The following is a 16,254-nucleotide window of genomic DNA, read 5'->3' on the forward strand; positions in this document are numbered from 1 at the left end:
AACTCAAGGAGGTCTCCGTCAGAGATTCTTGTACAGCAGTTAAAATAGCTGATGCAAAATACAGCTTGACATAGATTATCAGAATTTCAGATTAAACACACATCCCCCGTATTAATTGTTCTCCTAAAATTTAAAATTCTTTTTTCGAAGCCTGAGACAACTAGAAAAGTTTATGGAAAGTTTTTGCATGTCTAAGACAGCTGCGAAACTTCCAGTTTTCACACATAATTCAGTGCTTCCTGGAGAAGGTCAGCCCGGCGTGCCCCAGATTTCTTGGCGGCTTTTCTCACTGGCTGCTTTAACAAGGCTCGGAGGTAAGAAAAACTGATCGTGGGGGATGTCCAGGAGACTTTAACGCTCAGGTGGAATTGCAAGAGGCCGTTCCTCCTTCCTGCCCTCAGCTCTCCGCCTTCCTTTGAAGGCTTCGTGCTGATCAGCCCTAACGAGCCCGGCTCAGGCATTTCTGCATCCCTGGGGTGGGGGCAGCTGTTGATGTTCACTGTAGTGCTGCCTTCGGAGGCAGACACGTGGACACCAAACATCTCGGCGCAGGACGGCTGAGCCAAAACGAGCTCCAGCAACAGGCAGAAGGCAAGAAGCAACCAGGAAATAATCCCCAGGCCTGAGGCTTTGCCTACCCCTCACGTGCGAAGGGCCGTTGCCCCATCGTAGGAGATCTCCTGCCAGCCCAGCATTGGTGGGAGACCCGTCCCTGCAAACCCAGCAGGCACAGGAAGAAAAATTGCCTTGTGCTCTGGCTTGCATCCAGACTTGCCACTAAGACAGATAGTTGACTATAAATTGGCCTAAAGATACATATATTTGCATAAATCCTGGGACAGACTATGCAGAGTTCATGCCTTCCTTTTTTTGAAAACACGCTGCCTCCTCCTACGAGAGAGAATAAAGGATAACTTTGTGACGTACTCCAGCACTGGTCCCAAGCTTTTTAATAGCTGTAAGATGAACAAAGAGGAAGGAAGGAGGAGGGCCTCTTAGCGCTATTTCCAGCCATTATTAACGAACATCAAAAGGAACAGCAGAAAGTCAGACCGCTTGGAGCAGTTCTGTGCTGCGATCCCAACCAGAACAGATACTGACGGGACAAGGCGCACGCCCGGACGCCCGGGGCCCTAATGTTCTACTGATGTTCTTAGTGCTGCTTCTGGGAGCAACCTGTAGACTTTAGAAATTCATACAGCAAACTTAAAATTCCGTAAGGACAAAACAAGAAATCTGGTAATGTGGATGTCTGTAGAGAGAGAGGGGGGAAGGACCTGTTTAGACTTGTGAAAGTAAAGAAAAAGTATGCAACTCGCTTTTCAATTTCATATAAAACAACCCTTTTAAGCATCAAGCCAGGCAATAGAGACAACCAAGGTTGCTTCAATTTCCTCATAAGCCTGTAGGAAAGGCTAACATGAGACCTGGCGCATGCTGTCAGGCCCATCACACACCTGCATAGCAGAGCTGCTGGATGCACAACCTCTTCTCAATCCAAGCAGGGTTTTCTTTTGATTTCAGTAAGTCCCAGCAAAGCCAAGCCACCCTGCACAAAAGCTGAGCCAAGTCAGTGTCAGGAAATGAAGGTTTAGCTCTTAGCACTGCTACCGTGACTGCTTTGCAGAGGGCAATGAAGCTTTCTCAGCAGTTGCTTACAGGGCAGGCAGCACATATCCCTCAAGCCTCAGGTGCTCATGGAGCAACCTGGCACGTGGCACGGGCTCCCGCGACCTCCATCTCGGCATCATCTCCCTCCAGCACAGCCTGGCGGCCTGTGCCAGAGAAGGCGATTACGGCCAAAATCTCACCTCAGCAGCCACGGTAGGAAGGCACAGAGACGCTCCCGTGGGAAGCAGAGTGAACAACACCATGCCCAACCACCGCTGCAGAGCTCCTCTCTTCGTGCTGTTTATTCTGGACACGCTTTTCCTCAGTCAGGCACTCATATTTATAGATTTAGATCCTCTACCTTCCAATCTTACTCTCAAAATAGAAACTTTGAAGTAAACAGAAAGTAAATAGTAAATTAAAAACAGAAAATAAATAGTAAATTAAAAAAAAATGCTGCTTTTTTTGCTCTAACAACCCTGAGCACAGCTCAGATGAACCACTTTAAAAGGTCTGACTAAAGCACTCTTCTGTCCATGTGCTGTTAAAGGGACATTTAAACTCATGGTATCATTGCTGGAGGCAATAAAGACATAACAGAAAGTGGAGACTCAACACTGAAGTTAAGACAAAACCATCAACCGAACATAAGACTTGCTATTGCATACTTTCACACATGGAAAATGAGCGTGGATTCAATGCTTTTGATTCAGCACCACGCAGGGCTTCAAAGTGCTCCAGTAAAATCAGAAATTTGCCCAACGTTTCCTGAAGGCATCATTCCAGAGCACACAGACGGATGCTGAAGGGTTAAACGAATTATTCCATTCAATCAACATCTGATGTGTGCACATTCAAAGGGCTAATTATACATAACAAAGACAATGCATAAAGTCCTACATGATACTGATTGAGATTTCAATAATGCTAATATATGTAGCTCTTATTAGCTTCATTTTATGTGGGTTAAAATAGAGGAAGCAAATTCTTAAAATCCCTGCTGGTATTTGTATGCACTGTCCCTAAGCATATTGGAGTCTGAATGAGGAGCAAGTATCTGAAAAATTGCATGTTTTGTACTGTAAGTCCACTAATGTGCTGAAAGGTCCTTTGAGTATTAATGGAGAAGGCTGAAGGGAAACTTAACCAACAATAGACTGATGACATTGTTAGAAACTGAGATGGATGTAGTTAAAGCCAAAAAACTAGAAGCACATTTCCAAAACTCAGAAAAATCTCGAGAGCTCAGAGGAAAGGCTTGTACTGCGGAACCACAAGGTTTTCCCAAAGCAAAGGTGTTAGCCTGAGTCTACAACAGGACGACATGGTACGCAGCTGGAGCATAACCCTGAGTCTCTTCCACTCTTTTCCGGATTAACAAGGAAAGCATAAGTCCACATGTGAAAAAGGAAGTAACACTAGAGTTCATCATGTCAAAATAAAGAGAAGTTGCTGAGGTTAACGTAAGGACAGCTGGGTCCTGAGTCATCAGCTTTGACCCTCCCACCCAGGCAGTTGGGCATCGGCTGAGCAGGCCTGCGGCACACTTGCACCAAGGTGGCTGAAGTAGAAAGGGGATAGGTGCTGAAAAAGGAAATGGTTACTAGTAAAATATGTTTTTTCTATATATACATATATACATTTGGTAAATATATATATATTATTCAGTAAGTATATATATATATGCATAACGGCAGGAACAAAGAGAGCCAGGTTTGGGTCCAACGAGTAAGCAAGCGCTAGATTAGTACTGTTTTAATTACACAAGCTTTTGGCTTCTTGGTTTTTGGACTGTGTCTGCATTTTTATGTTTATGGAGTATATATACCCAGGAGGCGAAACCTCAAAGTACCTGTGTTTCTTCTGCTCATTCTTACTTGGCATTGCAGAACCTAGAAGCCCTAGGCGTGATCATGCCCCAACATGCTGGTGTGCATTGCCGCATCTGGATTAGCCCCTCAAACAGTGATGAAAGGCAGTTGGTTTGTGCTACTGGTGGCGTTCTGACTACATGCACTGCGACACATCACAGGAGTGTTTGTTAGTGAGGTTTCCTATGGAGGCAAGGTTTGTGCAGTCACCCTTGCCCATCTGCTGTCTGTCCATTTTTGCTGAACAGCTTCTGCACATTCTGACTAATTTCAGCCAAATTCAAAATACATATATAAACCTCAAAGAGAATTACGTCCCTACAAAGCAGGAGGGAACTGGTGAAAAATGGCATTTGGGGACATGTGGGTAGACAAATTATTACTCAACTCAGGTAAAAAGCAGTAAAAGTTAGAAGCTTATAGCCCTACTCAGTTACAGTCACCAGGCCCATGAGCACGTATGAGACCAAGCAGTCGTGAGGCTGCAGATCATCCACAACACATAGCATCTCTTGCCCGGTACGGACGCATGGCACACGAGGGACCCTACTACAAAGGGAGCTCGATGAATGGTTTAGAGGATAAAGGATGCAGAGGCAAGAGAAAGCACACCTCATCTGTGCTGCTGTTCATGAAATTATTTTGTTTCTCTAAAAGAGTGACATTTCTAAACCAGAACAACTTTCGCATAGTGAATGCAATGCAGAGCAAAACTGATAGTACCACCACAATGAGTCAGAGAAGTTCATCACCTCAGCTTTGGTCCTGGACCTGCTGGAACCATTATGCACCACTCAAGTTTATCAATTCCTAACTGGAGATGAGGGAAAAGTTTGAAAGAACAAAGGCAACTCTCTAAATGCCAGTATGCAGGTACTTAGTTTTGCCCCTACAAAACAAGTTGCTAAAGCAAAATATTAATATAATCACCATTTGAAATAGCTTTCTGTATTAGTCTTTAGTGTCACACTTACTGCAATTCCCCACACTGCAAGCTTACAACATTAGAAATGTTTCTGCTGCAAAATTGAGCTTCTGAGGAGAAAAAAAACCATTATGGATTTTCAACATCCTCACTCTTTAGACTTTGTACAGATTGTGCAGGATTTGGCTAAGTGATCTCTCATGGGCCTACTGAGAAAATAATTTACTAAGAAGCCCTTTACTTTAAGGGTCCACCTGGAATAGGTCAAGTCAGCACCATACTATTTCAACAGTGAGCAAGAATAAGCTATCGGTAGGCTTGGATTTTGTTTATTCCTTTTCACACTGATTTTGGATTTCACTCAATGCAGAAGTGATCTGATGCAAAGCAAAAGAGAGCTTGAGATAATGCCTGAACTTTGCTAAAACACAGGAACATGGTTGTTATGCGTTAAGACAGAGGGCAGAGATTGTGGAAGTATTTGGATCACAGAACATGTTAGATTTCAAAAAAAAAGGAGACAGCGTTTTCAGTGCTGTACAAGACCAGCGTAGCAGAGCCCTGGGGCCCTGAGCCCATGCTTTAATACTGGTGTAAATAGATTATGCCTGGATTTTAAAGAGCACAGCAATTATATCACGCTTTTAGCTGTTTAGTCTCAACACAACATATATGCTATCTTTTTTGCTGTCAAAATACATTTTACCTTGCCTTCCGCAGCTGACATTTTATTTTTAAAATGGGGCCAACATAACCAATTTCACTTTAGCTTTACGGACTCACTACTTTTCCTCACTGGAGTCTACCTTACGATGTACCTCATGTGATTCCTAGGATTGCACACTCAAGGTCTTAGAAGGTAGGAGATGAGAGATAGGGTCTCCTGCTCAAATTCAGATGTTGTACACCTGCATCCGATGCAACCTTTCCAAGACCGCTCTTTTGTTCCATGGAGTCCCTGCTCCCTGACTGCGCTGAAGCGATGCCGCACAGTGAGCAGGCAGTGATTCAATAGCCCGTTCTGTTCTCGCTATTCAGTGTGTGGCCTTGTGCCTTATTTGCTATAATTATTTCAACATCTGCTCTGAAGACAGAAATTTGTTTATTTCCTCAGAGGCTTTTCTATGGCACTCATCGCTATAGTGTTTGAATGCTTTATAAAATATTAATGGATTTCTGTTCTTTTCCTTCTGTTATCATCTCCGTTTTGCAGGCTAGAAACTCCAGCCCACAGATTAAATAGTGAATTTGTTCACCGATCTGGGAGGGAGCAGCACATCTCCTGCACGCGTGCGAACTGACTACAGCGTGTTTGCAAAAAATCTCCGGCCACCCGGCACGTGTGAAGCTGCAGGGTACAGCCTTCCCCAGCTAGGCTAAAACTAGACCCATCCACCAGCAAAGGTCAAACACCAAGTGATCCATTCAGGATCACACAAATCTGGGGATTAGACTCAAGTTATAAAGAGAAAATCCATACGGAAATGAGGGGAAAACTTTTTCCCCTCTTTGGTATCCGCTTCCTTCGATGTCTTTCCACTTGTGTGCCGGGAGTTACAAAAACAACAAATTCCTAATGTCTAGTCACTGTCCCCCATCACTTCAACTCTTATCATGAGGGTCAGGGCATACGCCCTATACCCTTCCCCTTTGCAATAGCCTCTTCCACATTTGAAGACTGATGGCATGTACAAATATTCTTCTTTACTCTAGATTATATGTCCTATGCAAATCCAGTTTTCCAGGCCTCTGATCATTCCTGTACTTTTTCTCTAAGCTCTCTCCACCTGGTCCACGTCTTTAACTACCAAAATCTGCACCTGCTGATGGGCAGAGCAAGTTCATTTCATGCATCACGCAGCCCTTCACCGCAACGCACGCTCCCAGCTGCCGGTGCCTCCCAGGCACCTTCCAGCCTGCCACAACTCCTGGGCCTTGCTGTGCAGCGCTGCAAGCCTGGCACTCATTCCTCAGCTTGCATTTGCACAGTTGATTGTTCCTGTCTATATTTAGAAGTTTGTTTGTGCCCTTATTGAATTACCTTCTCGTTTGTCCAGTTTGCTGTCATCATTTTGAATTCTAATCCTATCCTCTACCATCCTTAACAGCCAGTCCCAGCTTTGTACCATCTGCAAATTTAATAAGCGTACTCTCATTAATTAAAATAGTTGAGGTCGTCAGAGCAAGGACAAGCACTCATAAGGCCCCACTCCAAAAGCTCTTCCTTTTTGACAGGGAATCGTAATTATTCTGCAGATATGGTTGTCAAGTCAACTTTGTGTCCATTCCATAATTGCTTCATCTAGACACAATTTCCCCTAATTTAGCATCTTTTGCAACCTTCTTATGTGAATCTGCGGCTTAAAAAATCAAAATACATCCCAATTACCCCTTTTCACCTGCCTGCAAAACTTGCTACCCAAGCACTGTTCTCCACACTATCTCAAGAGTAACCACTGGCATGTGAGATTGTTTGAGCAATTTTTTGTTTGTTGGTTTGTTTTTTAAAAGCACCCCAAAAAGTTCATCAGGCCAAGGTAACTGAAAACAATTGTCTAATATACTGTAGCCAGTACTTTCTCAATTCAATCCAAAGACGCTATCCCCCTGCTGATGCTGTTAATACTGCAGTCCAGTCACTGGACTGCAGCTGACCCTTTCAATAGAGGCAGATGCAACAAAAACTAGATACTTGCTACTAGCTTAGTTTCTCTATTAAACACATGAATTCTCTATTTGCTTTCTCTATTAAATACAGCTTAGCTGACTAATTACTTTTTACCGTTTATATCTTTGCACCTGAGCTTTTTCCTAGGGTTCAAAATACCCATTTGAAGCATGGCTGTAGCCATCTCAAAGTTGAACAACAAATAACTGCTGAGAGGAATACCAGTCACCCAGAGAAGAGTGAATGAAGGCCGTTTCGGAAAGGGATGCCAAGCATTCCTACTCTGCAAAACATAGCTTTTTTTCTTTTTTTAATATATCTCAGGAGAAAACACCACCCTGCTGTACCTGCTATATAAAATGTATCAGATAGGCTTTTGCATGCTAGCATATTTGTGTTGTGCTCTGTTTTAATCTTCGTCTCAACAGGGTTTGGCCCCGTGGCTTAAAAATGTCTTCAACTGTTGCAGTTTTGAATCTTTAAGCACTGATTCATGTCCTACATAATCACTGTATCTGCGACATGCCTGAACAGTATAACTAAAGGATGTCTTAATTTAGGATTATGCAAAGCGTTCAAATATACCACAAAGGAGCTAGGTCAGTCACGGTTCCCGGTACATTCCTGACTTCCCATTGTATTTAGTTGTACCAGAGAGCCAAAATTTCCCATCATCTCTAGCACTAAGCAATACAGTCTGAACAGAAAACTGAAGCACAGCTGCGCTCTGAAGAAACACCTGACAAAAAACAGAAATATGAAGCTTCAAGCTCAAGTCTTGACCTGCTATGCAGGAGAGCTTCTCAGTCTGCAAGGAAAAAGGCTGGGGTGCTCTTTCTTCCAGCCCTGCAAGCTCAAAGACAGGAAAATATAAACTGGCTGAGGATCATCAATGGCATCATCAATAACATGAAATTCTGCAGCTGGTGTGGGCAACAATACTAGTGATGATTCAGGAATCGAGACAGATCCAGCTCTCCGCATCAAGCGCTAGCTCTTCAGGAGAAGGGGAGGAGGGGGGAAGAAAGTAAAACTGTGTTTTAGTCAGTAAAATCAGCAGGCTGTAGTTGTCAGCATTTTTGCTTGTTTTTAATGCAAGTCTAGTGGTTGTGAATATCTCAAGAAGTTGCTGGCATCTGGGAATTTTGGGCTAAGCAGCAGCAGGCACTGCTGTTTTATTTCCTCCCGCAGCACCATCAACAGCGTGGGTGCAAGCCCTGAGCTCTTGCTTAGGCTACTCGTAGCAGACACCATTGCTGCTGCCTGACCCCTTAACAGAGTGCAAAGACACAGATTAAACCAAAGAGGATCCTTCGCTAGTGCAGACAGTGTCCATCCAGCCCTTTAGGGTCCATAAAGCCCATTGTAGCTCTACGTGGGGAAAAGGAAACACGCACAGAGTGGGACGTGAAAGGATGCACTCTGCCATGGGCCTGGGGAAGAGCTAAGGACCGCGTGAGAAATAAGGAGAAGGGATGGAGGTGGGAACAGTGCCCTGGGACTGCCAACCTCAAGCCTTCAGAAAACGCAAAACTTTAAAAAGCAACATAGTTCTTTCTTTTCTCTCTCAGCTTCTGAGCCTTTAGGGTAACTCGAGTCAGGTTATTAAGCTCTTGCCCTCGAGGTTATGGAAAAACCCATGTATTCCTTTTCTGCAAGCTGATATTCCCCACAGTCACATGCTTGTAGTAACCCAGAATTTCAGAGAAATTTGCACAGGTCACAAAAACAAATTTGCGAGTATAAGTACTATTCATTTCTTGAAAGAGGGAAGATGGGGGACAACACTGTGAGCAAGAAGGGGCAGAAAGCCCAGGGCAGGATTCTGGTTCAGAGGTTTGGGATATAGGCATTTCCACACTGCACAGCAAACCGTGACACAGAGACGCCCAAGCTAGTGGAAATTCAAGTTCACAAATCCATGGGTACCACTCCAAGCATTTCACAGACTCAGCACCCCAGGAGGAGAATAGCCTTAATGTAGGCAGCGCCAGCTCAGGTGCTTCTGCTACCGTCGTATAGACATGCCCCTACGGCAGTAAAAAGAAACACGCTTTCCCCATGAGTCAGAAAGAGAATTAGAGAAGCTTTTTCAAAGTGAAGATTTTTTAGGGTAAAGTCATTCTCTTGGTTAGCAGGTGGAGGAATGCATTAAATCATTCAGTGTAAGCTAAGCTGTCAGCATTGATCTGAATGGGCAAATCAGTAATGCAGTTTTTAGCCATTTTAAATATATCATCTTTTGTATAAACAAAAAGTGTTCCAAATCTTTTAGCATTAGAGCATACAGAGTAAAGAAAAAAAAATTATGACATTGCACACTGCAAAGTTAAAAAGGTAGATTTTTTAAAATCCAATTTTCAGCACCCTGTAACTACGTTTAAATGTAGATGGGTATATTGCTGCAAACCACAGCCCTGCTGAGGCTACGCATTAGTGAAAGGAAAGATTTAAAATGCACAGAATAAATAATAATGATTGCCAAACTCTTCAGGTTTTACAGTTTACTAAACAGATGCACCAGGTAGTTCAATTTAGTGGCTACAAAAGTGTAATAGCATAATGCAGTTTCATATTTAGCACAGTGGGTTAACCATAAAAATACAATTTATACTAATGGATATTCTAATCAGGGCAGCTTCTAAACAAGAGTTGACAATTTAGCCACTTCACTTTCTCACCAGTACTATTTATTAATGATGCTGGATTGCAGCTCAAGCAGCGGGGAGACTGTTCTCTCGATTCAAACAGCAAGTAATAATACTATGAGAGAAATATATCACTCAGGATTTTCTCAATACATTCATTGCTTCTACAGGGCTGCCCAGAGTCTCCCACACAAAAGCTCCTCTTTAAGCAGTAAGGTTTCTTTCTGACTACAATATAAGACTTGAGGGGACTTTGCTGTGCCATGAGGTTTAGTACTTTGCTACCGCTGAAGTCATAGGTTTTTCCCTTCTCTTACTCCCGTTAGAAGATGACTCTAAAACCTCACACGTGAGGCTTAAAAAAAAAAAAAAAACTAATAGCCAAACCTAACATTTATTTTTGGCATGTCAAAAGTAATCCTGGCTTTAATTTAATGTATTTTTACCTGAAAATACGCAAAGCTGGCATTCTGCCACATTCTAGCATCTTTTTAACTTCATCAAATCCAATGAAAAATGAACAGAAGAGACAAAGGCAACATTACCCGCATGGCAGCAAACAAGACCTGTTAGTACCTTACTGGATGCTAGAGTTCCCTGTAAAAGCATGCTTTTCCATGCTTCTAATATAAGCTTGTTCAGGACATGTGAAGAGCCAAGAAGAACAATGACAATAGTCACCATGTGCGAGAATTGCAAGGAAAACATTGGCAATCTTCTCTCTATGGCCTGGATCTCCCACTGATCTCCTCTTCCTTGAAGAGCTTGGATAAAGTGATCAGAAAGGGTCATCAGGCCTCCATAAGTTTTTTTGGATACCATCTTCCAAAGCGCAGGTGGGGATAGGGTGGAACATTTGATATCAGAGTCCATGCAAGGGGCTGCACATCTAATTCTCCACCGCTTTGTACTTTGAGCAGGGAAAGACGCAGATTAAACAGCACACGTCGTGGCCATGGGCTTGTGGGATATACAGAGCAAATTACTTTCATATTCCCACTATGGCAGCATAGCAAAGTACTCCTGACATAGAAGTAACTTCTACCAGCAAAACCAGTTTTGTTGGGAGAGCTTATTTCGTGTCATCTCCCAGGAGAGACGTGATGGTCTGGTACAGCTGCAGCTGAAGTAGGACAAACTGACTGCTCTGGTGCATGTGAAACATTGCCCGAGAATAAGCAGTTTAAAAATAACTGAGTGCCTCATTCACCAAAAACATGCAAATTCATCCTGGCTGTACTGAGAACCAGATAGTTACCCCACACTGCACTATTTCCATTTCTCAGCCTCCAAATGACCAACTCGTACAATATCACTGAAAACTTCGAAATCCTAAGTCTTGTGCCTTTCTCAAAGCCCCCCTTTTTTTGGAATAACCTGTGAAAAAAAAAAAAGAGTATTTTAAAAAGAAATGCAAGAAAAGTCTAAGCCTTGGTTAGTTTTCAGAGGCTCTGTTCCCCCAGGACACGCATGTGCACTGCTGCCCTGGTTAAACAGTGGGACAAGACACAGATGTAGGTGCAGGAAAAGTCTACTCATGGTCACCTCCAAAAGCTGAAAACCTCCCAAAGCTGAAAACCCAGCAGTCATGTAGAAAGACATTCTTTTTTTCCTTTTTTCTAACAAACATCACTATTTTTCTAAGCCAACCTCATGGTTTGCAGGCCCAAAGGAAGCAGTATGTCCCCACCATGCAGGAGCACGGGGCAGAAATGCAACATGACATTGTCATGTCAGAGAGGGTTTGGGAGGAACCAGGGCAATGCTGTGAATTACCCAGACAACTCCACAGGACCATAAACTCCAAGCTTATATGAGTTCATCCCCCACTCCCAGTTTGCCACCCATTCCAGACACTTGAAGCAACAGTATTTCAGATCACAAATATTTTTAGAATTCCACTTCCAAGAAATCGAAGACAGTGAATCAGACCATAAAAATCATGCAATTAGCATGAAAATCCTAAGGCTTTTATTTATTCATTTACTTAGAATAACAAACTTGCTTTTCTTTTTACCTGCCCTTTTAATTAATTAACTTGCTACCTTCAAGGGGCTTGTGATCTTCCTTTTCTGAAGGAAAAGAACAAGAATTTTCAGGTATGAGACGCCCCTAAAAATTACTCAAAGACGTTAAAAATAATGACATGTCAATGCTGGACTTCGAGGTTAACATACTATATGTATGTAGTACTTACTTCAAAAATCAATTAGGAAAACTTGAATGCCTTGTAAGAGAGATTTATTAAATTCTTGCAGCGATGCAGACCAAGGGTGCCAGAACAGCATTTGGAGGAACGGGAAAGGGAGAAGCTCAAATCAGAGATCTACAAGAGGGAGTAAGAACTTTTAGATCCAAAATTAGGACGTGTTTGATTTTGAAGCGCTGTTAAGACCTGAGGTAGCCTGTGTAATTTATTAATAAATCAGGAACACTATATTTTAAAAGAAAGAAGAATAGCAGGTGACTGCTAACATTGGGCAAGTTGATCGCATTAGCCAGAAAATTACAGGTTCCTCACTAAGGGGTAGGTTATAAGGCCTAAATAACATGAACGAAGATTCACAGGAGCCGAACCAGCCCCCTGACTCTTCCTCAGGTGTTACGATTCCATTTACAGAACTGCTGAAGTATCTAGTCGTTCCTTGTAATTTCTGCTACATCTGGACGAGAGAAGCTCCACTGAAAAAACTGACATTATCTAATTAAAAGAAAGGGAGGGGGTTCACCCTGGTCATAGAAATACAGTTAAAATAATCTTTGTATTGCATCTCACTGATATTTCATGGGAACAATATTTTAACCTAAGGGCAGAAAATGTTTCTTAAGGGAACAAGACATACGTGCAGTGAGATGGTGTGAATATTGGTGTACATAGCTCTTTTTCCCTTGGTAGCTTTTACACTGGTTGACTGATTCAAGCAAAGGAGACAGAGGAGCAGAGGGAATTATGGTCCTCCTAGTGCAGTAAAAATAGGCAACCACCAAGAGAGGAGAGACCTTGTAAGGGAAAGGTGTGGACTCACATCCCACCAGGCACCAGGGGCTTCACCCAGGAAACAGCTCTTATAGACCCCCATCCCCAGCCACGGGGAACGTTTCGCCGGGAGTGCGCTCGCAACTACGACACGGTCACAGGAAAGCAGCTTCGCTGTCCCCGGTGCTCGTGGAACAACTGCAGTGGAGTTATAATACTGTGGGGCCAAACGCTGACAAGGTGGGCGAGAGCTGAAGTTTCGCTTGCGGACAGACTCAGGAGGCAGAAAGTCCCTCTGCAGCCAGATCAACTTCACTGCTTTCTTATGTAGTGCCTAAAACATGACTGAACTCATCTGAAAATCTAGTCCAAGTCACGGGGCCTGTGGTCCGCTGAAATTTCTGGTTACAAAGTACTCAAAAGCAGCTAAACTCTATTGAATGTCAGGGAGATTTGAAATATATTCCTTAAAATCACAGAAGAGAGAGCTTCCTGCTCCAGTAGTTTGCTATCCATGGAAATCATCCTATCAGCACAGCATGTAGGAGGATTTTGCTCTAAGGTTCAGGCAGATCAGCCTGAAGACTCAGTCATGCATTTTGTTGTGGCCATTCAACATGAAAAAGAAGTCCAAAGGATGTGTCCAAAATTGTTTTTGGTTTAGTTTTCAAGAACTAAAGACCTTTTACACCTAGTGAAACAGACTTGGGAAAAAAACTGAGCTAGTTTGCACAAGTGGTATTGGGTATTTTGTAAAATGCCCCTTCTTAACCATGTTTTGGCAAGGAAGAAGCCACAAACAATATTTTAAGCATTTGTGAAGTGTAGCAATTGTTTTAAATTTTCTGTGAATTATTCAGAGATTATGACATCCATTAATAAAATGTCACCTGTGATTTATAAAATTAACGCATGTTTTTTTCCCCGGGAGTTTCCAAGCACATGATGTCCTTTCTCAATATGCATACTATGCTGTCATGTGATTTTATCTTTAGTTTCTGTACATAACTACACTTAACGAAAATGACTTTGCAGCTTGAAGAATAGAGAAGAGTACTTGAGTACCTTAGGGAAAGTCTGCATCACCTTTAGAAAATCAATCAAAGCAGCAATTATCACTTCCTCAGTTGTTCATCCTGGGTCTCCTACAAGTACCTCTCAACCCTGACCATCGAGGCTCACCTCTGGGGGAAAGGGGTGAGGCGAGAATGGGGATATAACTCATTTTAGACCATTCATCCCAAGTTTGTTATTAAGGGCAGCAAGACCCACCTGATAATCCTTTTTTTCTGGTAAGGGAACCTTAGACCCACTTAGGGAATACAAACTCATTTGATATCCCACCAAAATTCACTGTTGGCTGATGACTCCTTGGTCACTTCTTGGCAGAAGTGCCCCGCGAGAAGAAGTGGTGGGAGGGAAGAGCTCCGAGACATCTCTACTCTGGGGACCATCCTACAGGAACCACTGCACCTGTGCATCAGTGCAGTACAGTGGCACCTACCTCACAATTTGGTCATGGGGCTGAAATCACATCAAGGGGAGACCACATCTCTCCAAACTTCAGCTGAGACCTGATTAAAGGCAGAGGCCCCATCCTGCAATCACTGTTTCCTACAAGTAAATCACTGCAGCTGATGGCAGATCAGGGCTGAATATATAAAATAACTTCCTTGCAGGTGCAGTTATTTGAAAAAATGCTGTGACAAATGCATGTTAAATTACAAAGTATGTTATGGCGACAGTGTTGACGGGTAAGTAAGGCAGGGTGGGCCGTGCAGTGCAGAACTGCCTCCCTCAGCCATATGATGCTGAGTGTTGTCCTGGGAAGTGCTAGGACCCAGGGGAAAACTCTCTGCTAAACCAATACCTTAAAGTGGTTGTAATGTTAAACACTCCATAATGCTTATGTAAGAGGAATTTTTAATATCTGGGAACGATTTGGACCTCACTAACTTGTTGTCTCTTGCATCCTGATTTCCTAAGCAAGAATCTCAATCCAGATCAGAATATTCTGTTCACTCAGACCAGCAGATTCCCAGAGATGGAAATTTTGTTCCTATCTCTCCCAAACAGTATCAAGCGCAGGCAAACAAACAAAAAAAAAACAAAGCAAATAAAAAAAAAACCAAAAAAAAACACACATAAAAAACCCAACTCCCTCCAGACCCTTTCCATACATACCTACATTTACCGACCTTTTGGGGAAAAGACTGGGGTCCACCATTGCTTTCATTAGCTTTTACTGAAAGCACATCCACTTTTGATTCTTTTGGCAGTGATGCCAGCGGCACCGGATGGCTCTTTCCTCTTTCAGAGGCTAGAAGGTACCAGAATAAAAAGCACAGAAGCCTCTCTCACAAACTGAATTGACAGCTGATGTCCAGACAGCTTAACCACACAGTTTTGGACACTGCAGCCTATAAGTCAGCACGTATTTATAGACAGGGTACGCTTCTCCAGTGTACCATGAAGTTCCCTCTATAGCCAAGGATGCTGCAAGAGGTTAATTGTCAGAGGCAGTGAAAGTCAATTTGGCACTTGACTCCTGAATTTAACCTAAGATTAGATTTTACTGCTATTTATAGTCTATTCAGTGCTTCAGCTACTTGTTTTATTTTCTTCTCTCCCTTAGATTTTTTTCCTTCTCCTTATTCTAAGAATGTTTTCGTTTCCCAGTACCATTTTTATTGTTCCACAACCTTCTACTCTTTAATTACAGAATCACAGAATCGTTTAGGTTGGAAGGGACCTCTGGAGATCAAGTCCAACCCCCCTGCTCAAGCAGGGTCCTCTAGAGCATATTTCCCAGGATTGCGTCCAGGCAGGCTTTGAATATCTCCAGCGAAGGAGACTCCACTACCTCTCTGGGCCACCTGGTCCAGTGCTCTGTCACCCTCACAGCGAAGAAGTTTTTCCTCAGGTTCACATGGAACTTCCTGTGGTTCAGTTTGTACCCGTTGCCTCTTGTCCTGTTGCTGGGCACCACGGAGAAGAGGCTGGCCTCATCCTCTTGACACTCCCCCTTCAGATACTTGTACACATTTATGAGATCGCCTCTCAGTCTTCTCTTCTCCAGGCTCAACAGGCCCAGCTCTTGCAGTCTTTCTTCACAGGAGAGGTGCTCCAGCCCTCTAATCATCTTGGTAGCCCTCCGCTGGACTCTCTCCAGGAGTGCCATGTCTCTCTCGTACTGGGGAGCCCAGAACTGGACACAGTACTCCAGGTGAGGCCTCCCCAGGGCTGAGGAGAGGGGCAGGATCACCTCCCTCCACCTGCTGCCAACACTCTGCCTAATGCACCCCAGGAGACCACTGGCCTTCTTGGCCACAAGGCCACACTGCTGCCTCATGTTTAAATTGTTATCCACCAGCACTCCCAGGTCCTTCTCGGCAGAGCTACTTTCCAGCAGGTCAACCCCCAGCCTGTACTGGTGCATGGGATTATTCCTGCCTAGGTGCAGGACCTTGCACTTGCCTTTGTTGAACTTCAGGAGGTTCCTCTCCGCCCAGCTCTCCAGCCTCTCCAGGTCCCTCTGAAGGGCAGCACAGTCT

The 16,254-nt window shown here is 43.5% G+C and overlaps 1 protein-coding gene across 1 annotated transcript in view; it reads right to left on the reverse strand.

The window, feature by feature from the left end:
* HIVEP3 (HIVEP zinc finger 3) overlaps positions 1–16,254 on the reverse strand; it is a 335,389-nt gene that overhangs the window by 311,404 nt on the left and 7,731 nt on the right. The window lies entirely within an intron of this gene.

This window comes from Struthio camelus, chromosome 23 (genome assembly GCF_040807025.1).
Source record: "Struthio camelus isolate bStrCam1 chromosome 23, bStrCam1.hap1, whole genome shotgun sequence".
NCBI lineage: Eukaryota > Metazoa > Chordata > Aves > Struthioniformes > Struthionidae > Struthio > Struthio camelus.